This window comes from Staurois parvus, unplaced genomic scaffold (assembly GCF_062004578.1).
Source record: "Staurois parvus isolate SC_StPar_1 unplaced genomic scaffold, SC_StPar_1.0 ptg000544l, whole genome shotgun sequence".
NCBI classification, from domain to species: Eukaryota; Metazoa; Chordata; class Amphibia; order Anura; family Ranidae; genus Staurois; species Staurois parvus.
The window spans coordinates 4,329,122-4,345,772 of record NW_028318340.1 but is presented as its reverse complement, the minus strand read 5'-3'; the positions used below and the strand labels follow the sequence as shown (position 1 = coordinate 4,345,772).

Below are 16,651 nucleotides of genomic sequence, written 5' to 3'. Positions count from 1 at the left end.
ACTGACACAAATGATGGGGCACTATTCCTGCACCGACACCAACAATGGGGCACTATCCCCCCCCCAATGACACCAACAATAGGGCACTATTCCTCAAACTGACACAACTGGACACTAATCCTCCCGCTGACACGAACAATTGGGCACTATTCCTCCCACTTACACCAACGGAGGGGTGCTATTCCTCCCTCTAATACCAAAGATGGGTTGTTTTCTCCCACTGATGCTGGGACAACTTCTACTCCCAATGGCTATAGTCTGGCCCCCCAAAAGTCTGATGGACAGTAAACTAGCCCTATGCTTAGAAAGTTTGGAGACCCCTGGTCTAGCCTGCATGAGTGAGGATGTTGTATTTGAAGCAACTATAGTGTTATTATCTCTTCTCCCCCTGTTATCCCTAATTTTTTAGGTAATTTTCTTATGGTCACCTATGTATAAATCTTGGTCATGTAGACATTTCATTTTTATTCATGCTATAGCACTCCTGTATTGTTCTATTGTTATTTCAAATTTTCAAAAATGGAATTATCTATGGGCTGCTTTAGGCTGGCCCTCACACTAGACTGTTCTAGTATTCCTAGAATAGATTGTTGACTGGATCATAAAATGTATGGCCCGCTTTAGAAATTGCTGTCTGTACAGTTTTGCTCCATCATGCTGGTAATGATCCAAGCCCACAAGTTGCTTCCACCAGTGTATAATTAAAGTCATTCAATTCCCGTTTCCTCCTAATTAAAATCGAAATCACATGAGTTGTGGTGGAAGTTTATACATCAGGATCTATTATTTCATTTCATGGATCGCAGAACTGAGACGGGGAGTTAAGGACAGATGATACATGGAGGCAAAATGGAAGCTTGTCTAATGCAACATCACATCTCAATGTTCAGTTCCCTCATTGCGACTCTCTCTTTATAATATATTTAGAATACAGAACATATCATATAGCCGTGACTGAGCCTGCATCACTCCTTGTATTCTGCATATTCTATTACCATCTGTAGACAGTAAACAAAGCATATGCTGGGAATACAGAACATTCTATTTCACATCTCTCCTTAAATACCCCCATCACGTCTGTGAGGACTGAGGAATACGCCGTGTTTTCTTGACCTGAGCTCCCTTCATATACGTCCCTAAGGGCCTGTTTACACCATGTCAGCTAAGCTGCATTTATCTACACAGGTCAGTGTTTTTTCAGCCTTTTTTCAGCCAAGACACCCTTTAAAATTCTGCAGGCACCCCATTCTAAGGCTCCATGTACACGGGACACTTCTGAACGATGGAAACTGACTGCTGGAAAATGTAGGTTAAAAAAAAAATGTCTGTTTAGCCGCGTTTGAATACTGCGTTTATGCTCATTTATGAGCGTTTGCATTTAGAAGTATTTTTTAAAGATAACCTCAGGAGACCTTCCAAAATGCCCAGAATGAACTGAAAAACAGTAAAAAAATTAACTATTTCAGACATTTTGAGAGAAATAGAGAGAGCAGAAGCAGAGAGAGCAGTATTTATTGAGATTAGCAGTCTTTTTTTTTGTGGTGTTTGAATGTGTTCCAGCTCATTTCTGTGCAGAGATTATTGCAGCAGTGTCTAACATATTTTCTTTTATGCAAAACCTCAAAGTATGGTGTACCGGGTCCATTTGAGTACTGGGAAAACGCTTTGCATGCATTTTTCATGATGAAAAAAGGCTCTGGACAGCATCTGGAAATGGAAGAGTTAAAAAAAATTTCCAAACGCAAATAAACGCGGTTAGCCACGTATACAAGCGTTTGGCGTTTGAAACGCTGATAAAATCTACTGCTGGACGCAAGTTTACTGCGTTCAAAAAAACGACTGTAAAAACTCAACTGCCTGTAAACGACTGTAAACAACTATGTATACATGGACACATAGGAAGACATTAGGGAGAGTTCAGGGGCTGCTGAAAAAAAAAATGCTGAACAGATCCTGAACGTATTTATCAGCTGCAGTGTACATGAGCCCTAAAATGTAAAAAACGAAACTAACAGTTTTACATAATGCGTCAACATCCACACACGTAGGACACCCAATGTAATTTATTCATCCAAAGCAAATACACCTTTACACACGGCTACTGACTAATATTGCAAAGCTCAGTGCTGATGGAGAGCAACGGGGGCAAACAAGGATGCTGTGCACGGGCCCGACATCTTCCTTATCAAACGATGATGTCATTGGTTGTTAGGACACGGGTGGCTGGAAGGAATTAATGGCGCATAATGAAAACCTGTAACTTTTTGTAACTTAAAAGGCAGGTGTGATCCACCTGCTGGCTTGTACACCATTTTTTGGGTAATTTTCAGGTATTTTGCCATGGCACCCCTGAAGAATACCTGGGCACCCTGGTTGATGAAAAGGCTGGCACAGATCAACGCAGGCCCAATTCCGGAGCACATAGGAAACAACTCAATTAAATTGGTCGGCAGGATTACAGCCCACCGGATGTGACACTGGCTGCGATGCGCACAATCTCCTACCAGCCGCTATGTTAGGTTAAAGAGGGATGTAAAATTGTGGCTCAACCCCTTCCCCAAGATGCATGTACTTAAAATAACAGTGCTTGATTCTCTACCAGAGAATGTTTGGTGAAAGTCACATTCACAGCTTTATAAACAGAGCCTTTAGTTTTGGATAGAGTAGCCATTTGATCTCCCAAATCTGTACACCTACTGTGGCCATTGTGAGGAGCCTCACTTTGTATGCCTACTGTTGCCATTACAAAGGGCCCCGTTCTGTGTGACTACCGTGACCGTCATGAGGGGCCCCACTATGTACGCCTACCGTGACCGTCATGAGGGGCCCCACTATGTACGCCTACCGTAGCCGTCATGAGGGGCCCCACTCTCTCCGCCTACCGCGGCCGTCATGAGGGGCTCCACTCTCTCCGCCTACCGCGGCCGTCATGAGGGGCTCCACTCTCTCCGCCTACCGCGGCCTTCATGAGGGGCCCCACTCTCTCCGCCTACCGCGGCCTTCATGAGGGGCCCCACTCTCTCCGCCTACCGCGGCCTTCATGAGGGGCCCCACTCTCTCCGCCTACCGCGGCCCTCATGGAGGGGCCCCACTCTCTCCGCCTACCGCGGCCCTCATGGAGGGGCCCCACTCTCTCCGCCTACCGCGGCCCTCATGGAGGGGCCCCACTCTCTCCGCCTACCGCGGCCCTCATGAGGGGCCCCACTCTCTCCGCCTACCGCGGCCATCATGAGGGGCCCCACTCTCTCCGCCTACCGCGGCCCTCATGGAGGGGCCCCACTCTCTCCGCCTACCGCGGCCCTCATGGAGGGGCCCCACTCTCTCCGCCTACCGCGGCCCTCATGAGGGGCCCCACTCTCTTCGCCTACCGCGGCCATCATGAGGGGCCCCACGCTCTCCGCCTACCGCGGCCATCATGAGGGGCCCCACTCTCTCCGCCTACCGTGGCCATCATGAGGGGCCGCACTCGCTCCGCCTACCATGGCCATCATGAGGGGCCCCACTGTGTCCGCTTACCGCGGCCATCATGAGGGGCCCCACTCTGTATGTCTATGTTTCTGTTTGAAATTGTTTTCTGCTTTTTGTACTATCTGAAAACATTCTAAAATGAATAGTACTATTTATTATACAGGATTTATATAGCAGCAACAGTTTGCGCAGTGCTTAAACTGTCCCATCTGTCCAAATCTACGGTCTCTGGACCCCCGCATCTATACACACACCTTCACCAACAATAAAATTGTTCCTTCATTCAGCCACTGAGCTCCAGTTCCGCATCCAACACCTTCCAAAGTCCACCCAGGTGGATTACAATAATCAGTTTTGGGTAAAGGCCAGGAGTTGAATTAGCAAGCGAATTCTGAAAGTCCAGTAAAAGATCCCCCTGCAATTAATATGAACCCAAAGTAAGGGAGTCTTACTTCTCTTGCTGCATTCTCTTGATATAAAATGGAGATCCTATGACAAAACGCCAGGGTTTAATATGACGTGATCTGGATGTCACAATCCTCATGAGATACAAGTCAGTAGCAGGCAATTATATGCTGGTATTCCCCCTGACTCTGATTTGAACGCAGCACTTGTCCTATTACTATTCAAGTGTTCCAATAGCTATTATTGTGTTCATAAAACAATGTTCAGGAGGAGAAGGCGGATCACCCACACAGCTCAGTACAGGTTGTAAGACCGGATTCTCCGACATTCCCATGATGCACTCCGCTCTCTGGCAGTCAGCCGAATCATCACCCCATCTAGCCAGCCCAGGCATGTGACATCTGAAAGGCTGTGTAATCCACAATTGTTATCTCTCATCATGTGCTACTTTCACAAATGAATGGCCATCGAATGCGCTGAGTGAATGGTATCATTTCCTGCTGCAGTATTCTATGATCTGTTAATATTGGACTTTACTGTGACCCTGAACACCACTAACCATATCCGTCTTCCATCACCATTCAGCCCAAGCAGTAATTACAGATATGTTGTCACGCTGCTGTGTCATAGTCAAAGGCTTACACTAGATTTACACCTTTGCACCTGTATTTTCATGCGCTTTTTTTTTTTTTTTAAAATACATGAAATGCATGAAAAACAAGTTTTTTTTAATATGCTGCCATTGACTTCTATAGAGCCAAAAACAAACATGTACATGTACCAGAAAAATAATTTATCGTGTTTTTCTGACACACGGAAGTGCAGCGCACAGGTGTTAACGATACAAAAGAATGGAAATCCTCTTGTGGTGCATTGTGGGCAATATGTGTTAATTCACACAAATGTGAACGAGGACTTTAAGCTGAACCCTGGGAGTAAAAGGAAATCTACCCTGAGCAATGGCCTCCTCCCAGCACTGCAAGGGTTAAATACCCCATTTAGTCTCGGGGTGCAGGCTGAGATCGAAGGCTTGATTCATTACATATAATGCAGAGTTAACAGCCCTGTACTGTGGGTGATCACACCATGCAACCAGGGCCGGTGTTAGACTATTTTGTGCCAGCTACTTGCACCAACCTCCCCACCCCCCAAAAAAAAAAAAAAAAAATTACAAAAAAAAACACTTTTTTTTTTTAAACAGTAGAAAATCTTAAATAAACAAAACATGGAACTGCTAAATTTATTTTAATTTGCAAACATAAGTGCCATAAGATGCCACCAGCATAAAATCAGTGTCACGGACAGACTGTGCCTGTGGCTGGCAGTGTGACAGTTGCAGTGAGTGGAGGATGATGGATCCACACTCTGACAGATCCCAGGCTGGAATTCCCCAGGCAATGGGGGGAGATAAAATGCTGTGACAGCAGGCAGCCCCATCTCTCTCTCTCTCGGCTTTGGCATGGGATCGTGATGATGTCATCACTCACTGACACACGTGATGGATGTCTGGCTGGCCAGGTCACACTCACACAGACAGGAGACCTCAGAGTCAGACATTACCTTTCTCCGCAGGTGCAGCTCCACCTCCACTGATGAATGGGAAGAGAAGGGCTGGAACTCTACAGTGATCAGCAGCTGCCCTGCAGTAAGGGACTGAATCTGAGAGGAACACTGGAAGGAGAGGAAGTTCAGCTGCTACACTCAGCTGTTACATGGTTACAAGGATGGATGAACAGTCCTGAATGCACATTGTTTGCATCCAGCGTGCATCTGTTCCGGCAAGCATGTATACACTCGGATGTGCGGGTACCAACATACAGCTTCAGCCAACCATTGATCTGTACATTTTATACAGTGTACAACCTTTTGTGCTCGTTTAAATGAGCCCTAAAGGAAGAAAAAAAATGCATGAGGGCTGGGTCACACCAGATGCAGTCCAGTGCATTTTTTTTCTGCATCACAAATGCATGTGCAGTGTTTTCTATGTGTTCCAATGGCCCTGGCTCACACTAGTACAGTCAGTTTCTGGTGCAGGAAGAAAAAGTAGAACATGCTGCATTTTTACTGCACAGAACCATACTGGAACACAGCAAAATGCATCAAAGATGCACCGGAACGCAGTGTGGTGTGAACTGTAAGCAAAAACACATCCGGAACACAGCCAGAGTGCGTTTTTGTGGTGTGAACTGACCCTGAAGAAAGAAAACGAATGCTGCCACCACATCTTGGGACTCCTGAGCAGCATAAGATTACATTTTTCCTTGGCTTTAAATCATCTGACAATCTCTTTTCTGAGTACACTTTTGATGGGATATCTACTCTTGGGTTCCCAGGTCTACACACCTGCCACTGCCATTAGGAGGGGTCCCCCACCTGGCCTGCTGGATTCTTTATCTGTTTTATGCTATGGGGAATACAGCTTGCCGGGACAGTCGTGGGAGCTAGAGCACAGGGGACAGTTGTGGGGAGTCGGGGCACAGGGGGACACAGTTGTGGGGAGTCGGGGCACAGGGGGACACAGTTGTGGGGAGTCGGGGCACAGGGGGACACAGTTGTGGGGAGTCGGGGCACAGGGGGACACAGTTGTGGGGAGTCAGGGCACAGGGGGACACAGTTGTGGGGAGTCAGGGCACAGGGGGACACAGTTGTGGGGAGTCAGGGCACAGGGGGACACAGTTGTGGGGAGTCAGGGCACAGGGGGACACAGTTGTGGGGAGTCAGGGCACAGGGGGACACAGTTGTGGGGAGTCAGGGCACAGGGGGACACAGTTGTGGGGAGTCAGGGCACAGGGGGACACAGTTGTGGGGAGTCAGGGCACAGGGGGACACAGTTGTGGGGAGTTAGGGCACAGGGGGACACAGTGAACACAGGTGTAGGGAGTTAGGGCACAGGGTGAGGAGTTGGGACACAAAGGACAGAGTCATGGGGAGTTGGGGAACAGGGTAGGGATTTAGGACACAGGGGACAGGATGGGAGATGGGACACAGTTGTGGGGAGTTAGGGCACAGGGGACAGAGTCATGGGAGCTGGGACACAGGGGACAGAGTTGTGGGAAGCTAGGGCACAGGGTGGGAAGGTGGGACACAGGGGACAGAGTCATGGGAGTTGGGACACAGGGGACAGAGTTGTAGGGAGTTAGGGCACAGGGTGGGGAGTTGGGGCACAGGGGACAGAGTCATGGGAGTTGGGACACAGGGGACAGAGTTGTGGGAAGCTAGGGCACAGGGTGGGAAGGTGGGACACAGGGGACAGAGTCATGGGAGTTGGGACACAGGGGACAGAGTTCTAGGGAGTTAGGGCACAGGGTGGGGAGTTGGGGCAAAGGGGACAGAGTCATGGGAGTTGGGACACAGGGGACAGAGTTGTAGGGAGTTAGGGCACAGGGTAGGGAGTTGGGGCAAAGGGGACAGAGTTGTGGGGAGTTAGGGCAGAGGGTGGAGAGTTGGGGCACAGGGTAGGGAGTTGGGGGGGGGGGGTTAGGGCAGAGGGTGGAGAGTTGGGACACAGGGGACAGGATGGGACACAGGGGATAGAGTCGTAGGGAGTTAGGGCACAGGGAACAGAGAGATCTTGTTGCTAAGAGTATCCAAAACATACAAGAAGCCAGGGACTGACTCAGTCCACCAAGATCCACCTCTATCCAAAATATCACTTTTTGTGGACTGAGCTTTTAAAAGTAACCATTTCCATACCAAAAAACAAAACAAAAAAAAACACTTAATCAAAATGTATTTTTTGTGTTTGTTTTTATTTTGTGACCTTTTTTGTCTGGAGTACAAATCTATGTTTTTCCAAGCAGATCGATAGATTTGGGTTTAAATACGCTGCAAGAACACAATGCATACCTAAAATACAGATTTTGTTGTTACATACAAATACAAAGTAATCCTATAATGTGAAGACAACATTGTAACAGAGGTCTGTACATTTTTCTTATCTTGATTCAAGAATAAGATGTGTGTCTCCTGTGTCTCCTGGATATCAGGGAATAAAGTTATAAAGGACTGAACAAAGATCATGTCCTAATCACCATGAGTAGATTATACATGATAGCAGTGATGGGGGAAGTACTGACAGGCCAGAGTACAAATCCAGTTGTTGGCACATATAAACCCTCATCCCGGCAAAGTACAATCCGTGGTGATGAGTCATACTCTGCCTTGTCCCTGAGCTCCCCACTTTCAGTATGTCCACTGTACCCCAACTACCCAGTCCTGAATCCCACATACCCCATAAATGGGTTCAATTATTCTCCAGTGTGTTTAAACTCTTCCCATACAACCAGTGTGGTTTAATGTGGACCATTCACCCATAGAAATACCTTCTGGCATCCTTTTATGTATGATTTATTACTTCTAAAACTTGGATCTGTTATGATGAATTTATAGTAAGAAGAAGAATCCCCCCCTCTCCCTGATACATAACCTCTGATCACCCTGATATCCCATACTAAGGCACCCTGGCTCATATCCCCTGCTCACCGCGAAGGAGAAAGCAGTCCCTCATGTACACAGTGTGGGCCGGGGAAGCCCTGGGGGTCCGTGCGCTGATTGGGGGTTTTCTGCACCTGATCAGTGCTGATCACTGTCGCAAACGTGCGCCTCAGAGATGGACGCGGTTCAACCATTTTGTTAGGCATCTCCATTTTCTCCCATCATCTTTCCACCCCTCCCTCTCACTGAGAGGAGACATCTGGCCAGTGTATGTGTACTGTTTATGGGCATTTTTAGCTGGTGCTGAGCTGTCTGTGAAAGCTGTATCCTTTTTCACCAAGGAAGAGATAGGACCAGTTTTCCCAAGAGAGCTGGAGTCTCTCCGGCCAAAGTACCTGTGTAATTTCACACCTTGTAACAAGATAAGGAAGCCTTCCCAGGAAGTTGAAAGGGACTCTGAGCTAATAAACCTAGCTCAGCATAGGTGACAGAATTAGATGAACACTTCTCAAGTCAATTTTTCCCCTATGTCTCATATCTTGGAATATGAGAGACTTACATAAAAACCGGACAACTCGTCAGATGGCCAATTAGCAGGCGAACAGTTTGACGGGTCACTCGCTTATCTCGGACCATCAGGGGAGCCGAAACATAGAACTCGTGAACTGTGCAATATATAATTTCATAATTCATATCTAAATAATCCTCAGACTTGTCTGCATAATAATATACCCGCGGGAGGACTGTCGCTTGTGCAGATGGAAGGTTATAGACCAGAATATGAATTATGAAAGATGTTGGCTACAGTTTAGGGTTCTGCCCGACGATCCCTCCCTAAACAGGGGATTGGTCTTTCACTTCAGAACCACCCCCTGCTAGGAAACTTTAAAACAGACATGCCACAATTCTTGCAAAACACCTGAGGTCACTGACCCTTATTGGAATGAATGAAATGTCACATCATGGCTAAGGACTCGTCTACATGTTCTGCGTGTGTAATGCATCTGTTATCCTTTCAAGTTGTATTTACATGAATTTGCAGAGCGTTCACATGCATTCCAGTACATTTACATATGACAAAATGCAGCATACTGTACTCTTTAGAAAAAAAACCCCATGAAAGCAAAGCAATGAAATAAACGAAGCTCAGCAGGGGGGACGCCAGACCGGGACGTGTACGGTACAGGGGGACGCCGACTCGGGACGTGTAGATTACAGCGGGACGCCGGACCGGGACGTGTACGGTACAGGGGGACGCCGGACCGGGACGTGTAGATTACAGGGGGACGCCGGATCGGGACGTGTACGGTACAGGGGGACGCCGGATCGGGACGTGTAGATTACAGGGGGACGCCGGACCGGGACGTGTAGATTACAGGGGGACGCCGGACCGGGACGTGTAGATTACAGGGGGACGCCGGATCGGGACGTGTAGATTACAGGGGGACGCCGGACCGGGGCGTGTAGATTACAGGGGGACGCCGGACCGGGGCGTGTAGATTACAGGGGGACGCCGGACCGGGACGTGTAGATTACAGGGGGACGCCGGATCGGGACGTGTACGGTACAGGGGGACGCCGGATCGGGACGTGTACGGTACAGGGGGACGCCGGATCGGGACGTGTACGGTACAGGGGGACGCCGGATCGGGACGTGTACGGTACAGGGGGACGCCGGATCGGGACGTGTAGATTACAGGGGGACGCCGGACCGGGACGTGTAGATTACAGGGGGACGCCGGACCGGGACGTGTAGATTACAGGGGGACGCCGGACCGGGACGTGTAGATTACAGGGGGACGCCGGACCGGGACGTGTACGGTACAGGGGGACGCCGGATCGGGACGTGTACGGTACAGGGGGACGCCGGACCGGGACGTGTACGGTACAGGGGGACGCTGGACCGGGACGTGTACGGTACAGGGGGACGCCGGACCGGGACGTGTACGGTACAGGGGGACGCCGGACCGGGACGTGTACGGTACAGGGGGACGCCGGACCGGGACGTGTACGGTACAGGGGGACGCCGGATCGGGATGCAAACAGTATAGCGGACGCCGGATCGGGATGTATGCAGCACACAGCCTGGGTCCCTCCAAGTCTTCTCTGGTATAATCTATGAATGCTGGGACTTGTAGTACCCCAGGAAGGAGCGGTCCTGCTGCTCTCTGTAATGCTAGCTGAGATCACGTGACAGCCATAGCGTGCGGTACTCACATTGTCGGTGTGTCTCCCCTCGATGTATCTCCAGCTGTGGCTGTCACACCAACACCGAGAGCACCTGACCTACAGCTCTACAACCCCGCCCACTGTCAGAGCTCTACATCCCCCGCCTACCGTCTGAACCCTCAATCCCGCCCACTGTCAGATTTCCCTCTGCCGCCTGCTGACCTAGCTCTGAAACCCCGCCCACAGTGTAAGATCTACAGCCCATCATAAAGTGGCAGCTCTGTCACCCCTCCCACTCTCAGATCTCTGCAACTCCGCCCCCTGTCCCAGCATGCACCTGCTCCCACCATTGCTTAAAAGGGCAATGTCCTAAACATCAGTTAAAGTGGCGTTGTCACCAAGAGGGAGTGCGGTTAGGTTGTATTTGTCTGTGTGATAAAGCTGTCCTACTTCACAGCTGTCCCTCTCTCAGGTCTAATGGAAAGATCCATAGGATGAGTGTAATAAGTAAAGTGAACCTGTCCTGTCCCCTGAAACTCCGAGCTACCTATAAAGGCTGGAGGTCTCCTGAAAATGCTACTTGCCTGGTTGTCATGCTGATGTAATGGCTACAAGGCTTCCGGAGCAACTGATTTGGAAGAAGTATAGAGATCAGAAGGTCTGTTTCCACTTACTGCATGAATATCCCTGGTCAGAGGTCAGAGGCTATTGTAATGATGGGGGAAGGGAGCTCCTCTGCTGCTGGTGATGGGAGGGGGGCATAGTGTTAGGGATTAGTGTGGGGCTGCCATGTCACTGATGATGATTACTTATATAATAGTTATAATTTATAAACTTTGTACTGGGAATAAGTTAAAGTGTTACTAAACCCAGGACCCTGCATTCACTATATCTGGTCCCCCACAGTACACACTACATGGAAATGCAATTATTTTAGTAAATATAAACTGCTAAATACCTTTTCTCATCAGCAGTTAGAGCAGTCTTGTGACTTCTATCAGTGTTCAGCAAAGCACTGGTTAAAGCCTGTAGGAGGAGTTTTCATTTTACTCTAAGAGGATGTAGAATCCCTGACCTCTGTCTGGACAGTGCTGATTGGCCCTGTGCTGATCACATGCACTCTCCCAAGAAAAAAACCTCTCTAGCAATACACACCAATCTGAGCATGTGCAAAGTGTCTCCATGTGATATGTCTTATCAGGAGATAATAGGGGGACACTGGAAGAAGAGGAGGATCAGAAAAGTCAGGATCAAAAAGCATTTTTACACAATGCAGAGGATTAACCCCTTAGGTTCCACAGTGAGTATAACAAGCATGCTTTACTGCATATACAGACTGATTTTACTGTTGTGAGTTCAGTAACACTTTAAATCTTGTGTTGGGTTTCCTTTGCTCTGTGTGGCTACAGTGGAGAGATTTCCCTTCACTTCCTGTCCTGTCCTGTATGAACGTTGTCACTGTGAAGGGAAATGCCTCCAAATTACAAATGTATCCTCATGTCCTATCCTGTAGTGACACAGATCAGTAAATACCAGAATGTCAGCCTTACAGACAGATAAGGAGATCATTGGTGTCATGTTGCTGGTTCTGCAAGTGGCAATGGACCCAGAATATTAGATAGGTGGTCAGTCAGCCACGGCTGAAGGAACGTCTAGAGGAACCCCAGTTGAGAATAATAAGTACCAGTGTGTTTCTTCATCAGACCTGCAGCAGGTCACAAGAACTTCATCTGTGAACACTGATATACCCGTCCATGGAAATAGGTTTTTATATTTGGGTAATATACCACTGAACTACTCAAGTTTTATTGCATTTGGTTTGTACACTTTCCTTTTGCGTTCTTTTTTTCCCTAGCATTAAAGTATATCTGTGATACAAACTTTAGTTTTTCCATTTTGGATAGATTATGGAACAGTTATCTCTCCTCCCATTTTTGAATTCTGTCCCATTGGGGAGATTTCCCTTTACATCCTGTCCTGTAGACACACCAGAAAATGAGATGAAATCTTCCCAAAGTGAAGAAAAGCTCCTCTTAGCTGGAAAAAACATCTCTAGATGAATATTTCCCATCTACTCCTGTTCTGGTGACAGTTCAAATTTCCTGTCATTTTCAGTTTTGGAAACAATGATCACTAGAACAACTAATGAGCCTAACTTCAAACTGATGCGTTGTGAGAAATGCCGCAATTCCAGCACATTTCCCACACTGCATTGCAGTTCCAATGCCCTTGTGTTAATGACACCCCAAACGCAGGTTACAAATACACTGCATTTGCCTGCACCGGCTTGCATTGGATCACATGGTGCAAAACAACCATGTAATCTGGTTGCAGTGCGGCTCTAAAAATATGTGTAGCATCCCTCTATATAGCCAGGGGGAGCTAGTTATTGTTTTTTAGAGAGAAAGGCTGGATAGCAGTCTGGGCATGAATCAGCCAGGTCATTTTAGGTCAGGGCTGATAGCTCTGCAGATCACTTCCCTGATACCTCCCCCTGCTCTAGAGACTTGAGAAGTTTCTGGAAAGCAGTGGGTGGGGCGGAGGAGGGGCTGATCTGCATACTTAAGGGATACTGACCAATCCCCAGGCAGGATGCTTGGCATGGGGTCAGGACAGCCCTTAGGTATGACTGAGCCTGCTTAGCAGCAGCAGCAGGGGAGTCTGGGTGGAAGATGAAGTGAGAGGTTGTGATGCAGGAGCCTGGGAGGGGACCCAGTGAGAAGGTGAGTACCTCCAGGCTGAAACTAAAAGGAGGGTCTCTCAACTTCAGCAGTCCCCTGAGAGAAGACCACCTGTGCAGCAGGGAAGGGGCCAGCCCAGCGTAAAACCTGAAGGCAGCTACCAACCGAACAAGCTCATAGGAGAGGAAGAGTGAATAGTCCTACACCTCCTGGGACAGATAAGGGGAAAGGGCATTCTAGGGAAACCTGACTAGCCCTCATCTGGGACTGTTGATTTGCAGAGATAGATTCTGCGTCCCCTTGCCCAGGGATTCATCCAGTACACTGGGATGAGGAGAGGATTCATCTGGGATCTGGGGTGGTACATCAGGAAAGGCTGGGGAGCTCTCCAGGAAGAAACTTATTATTTCTGTATAGAGATTTGTACATAGTTGATAAGGAGTTGTCCTCAGTTGCAGTTCCTTTGGGCATTCCATACACCGCTCAACCTCATCCAAGTTCAAAATACCTTAAAAAAATCTAAAAAAACAAGCTCAAGGACTGTTTACTGTCTCCGGAATGTGAGTCTGTGGAAAATGCGTGTTGCCTGGCAGTACAGGACTATAGGGGGACCCAAATCTTTAGCAACTCCTAGTGGGGTAGTGCTACAGGTGCATGCACATCCATGGTGCGATGTAGGGCGATATGAGCCCTTTCAAAATGAATGTGAATTGCACAGGAATGCGGTGCAGTGCGGTTCCTGTGCGAATCACATGTGGTTCATAGAGTGAATTTACCCAGCAAGCATGCAGACAGCGATAAAACCCGACAGAGGGTGTAAACCCTCACTGCTCTTTACACAAACTTTGAGGAGTTCTGATCCATTTGGAAGCATTGAGACCAGGCTAATTCTAAATGTCTATTGAAGGCTTCTTTTCCATCTCAATGCTTACACTGTGTGGTTTTGGGCTATTCTAAGCCTTCTCTTGCCTTTCTTGGATGTATTGCAGTTTTAGCTGCTATAGTAGTATTCATTAACCACTTGCCCTCCAGAGGATTTACCCCCTTCCTGACCAGACCATTTTTTTGCGTTACTGTAAATGACAATTGCGAGGTCATGCAACGCTGCACCCAAATTAAATTTATGTCCTTTTTTTCCCCCACAAATTGAGCTTTCTTTCGGTGGTATATGATCGCCTGTGTGTTTTTATTTTTTTTGCGTTATAAACAAAAAAAACTGACAATTTTGAAGAAAACTATATATTTGACTTTTTGCTATTAAACATGTCCAGTAACAAAATTACAAATAAATGTTTAATCATTTATTAGCCTGAGGGGGGTTTAGGTGACGGTCGGGTTTGTTAAGATGAAATATAAAGATTATAATAATGATAATAACAATAATATTAAAATATGATTGGTTCTGGTTTGGTTTTTTTTCCCAGCAAAAAAGCTGTTTGTTCTCTTTGCTGACGTAAGCTGTTTTCGGTTATATATATATAATTTTTTTTTTATTCTGTATATAAATAAATTTGTTTTTTATTATGTTGTTTGTAAAATTTTTAATAAACAAAAATTTACAGTATCCCTACTATTCTTGTTCTGGGGACAACCCAAAAGAACTTTGATGGTGGGCAGCACAGTGGCTAAATGGTTAGCACTTCCGCCTGGCAGTACTAGGGTCGTTGGTTCGAATCCCAACCACGGCACCACCTGCCTGGAGTTTGCATGTCCTCCCTGTGCCTGCGTGGGTTTCCTCCGGGTACTCCGGTTTCCTCCCATACTACAAAGACATGTTAGTAGGTTAATTGGCTCCTGTCTAAATTGTCCCTAGTATGTGTATGTATGAATGTGAGTTAGGGACCTTAGATTGTACACCCCTTGAGGGTTAGGGACTGATGAGAATGTACGATATATATGTAAAGCGCTGCGTAAATTGATGATGCTATATAAGTACCTGAAATAAATAAATGGTGACAGGGAAAGATAATAGTGCAATGAAATGAGCCTTAAAGGACAAGGAAAACACATGTTCACGTTAATGTAATTCACTAGTAGTATTATTCTGCCTATTACCTTCTATATGACATCATTGAATCAGTACTATAAAGCACATGAACATGACATCGATTTTCTGTATGAGTCACACCTGCATGACAGTGATCACAGGAGAGGGAACTCACCTGAATTGTGGAGCATGTGACCAATGTCACAACCCCCTTCCTAAAGGTCAGCCTTACACAGTGAAGTAATCTTTAGACTGACTTTAACACAAGAAGTTAATGATTCACCAACAGAATAATCCCTGTAAAGTAAATTTACTACAAAAATTCACACTTCACATTAATCAGTAGGGCACATGTCAACATTATCAACTCAATTTTTCAGTATTTAAAGTGAACCCTCACCCAGTTTTCACTTTTTCCTAATATTGCCCGCAACTAAACTCTCTTTCAGAACAACAATTTTTTTGTGTACCCTACCAGGACTCTCACAATTCTCACCTAGACAAGAAAGACATAAATGTACAACAAACCCCAGCGCACAGGAACACTCCTATAGAAGTACACCAAGGTTGTAGATTGCTGCTGCGCACAGGTTAGTAAAACCAAATTTAAGAAAAAACAATAAGCAGCGCAAATCACCACCTTAACTCAATAATTGAATTAAATGTTCATAAAAACTCAGAAAATAAACCAATATATAAATTGAAAAAATGAAAAAAAATATATTCTGTGATAATTGTGATATAAGTGTCCCCAAAAACATATATAATTTCATATTGAAGTGTCTGAATAAATATAATTAGATCCAAGAAAAAGTCCTTTCTCCCACGTGACCAAAATAATAATGCTTCCACCATCCACCAGTGAAAAAACAACATCAACCGCACTCACCAGATGATGGTGAATATTGCGCCTTTTAGGAATATTTTGGGCTCCTAAACCCCCCTTTAAGACCTTCAGGACTCCTTTCCACCATAGAATTAAGGGTACTCCTCCACTCGCTCCTGCCTTCTCCTCTCACCAACTCCACAGCAGTGCAGGAGAAAGAATATATAATAGAGTGTGATACTGCTAGTACTCTGTGTAATAGTAAATAAACGTTGCCAGACCACTCACATTTCTCATGATCTTAAAAAGCATCAGTTTAATTGCCTCCATAGGCTAACACAGGTTGCACAGCTTCTACATGTCTGTAACAGAGACCTCACAACCTGGTCCAACGAAAGGATGACAGAATACACCTCCAACAATGACCAAGATGGCTACTTGGAATGCACCGCTCGGCGTGCGTTCCACTCACCGAAAATGACGCGGAACGTCAGAACGGCAGACCGGAAGTGCGTCAACACGTTTCACCCCACAGGGCGTTCTCAAGACATAGTCTAAGCTACCTGTAGCATCCTTGGTGTCCATGTCATGGATCTCAGGAGGCTTCAGGTCCATTACATGACACTATGCATGTAAAGTGGACATCATCAGAGAGATGGTTGTAAGTACCTGGAGGAGACAG

At 46.7% G+C, this 16,651-nt stretch overlaps 1 protein-coding gene across 2 annotated transcripts in view; it reads right to left on the bottom strand.

Annotated features, from left to right (window-relative positions):
- Positions 1–10,637, bottom strand: part of SPART (spartin) — a 50,532-nt gene extending 39,895 nt beyond the window's left edge. For both annotated transcript variants that reach the window (XM_089690851.1, XM_089690852.1), the window contains exon 1: positions 10,524–10,637. The gene's annotated coding sequence lies outside the window, so the exon portion shown is untranslated. The remainder of the gene's footprint in view (positions 1–10,523) is intronic.
- Positions 10,638–16,651: the final 6,014 nt, after the last annotated feature.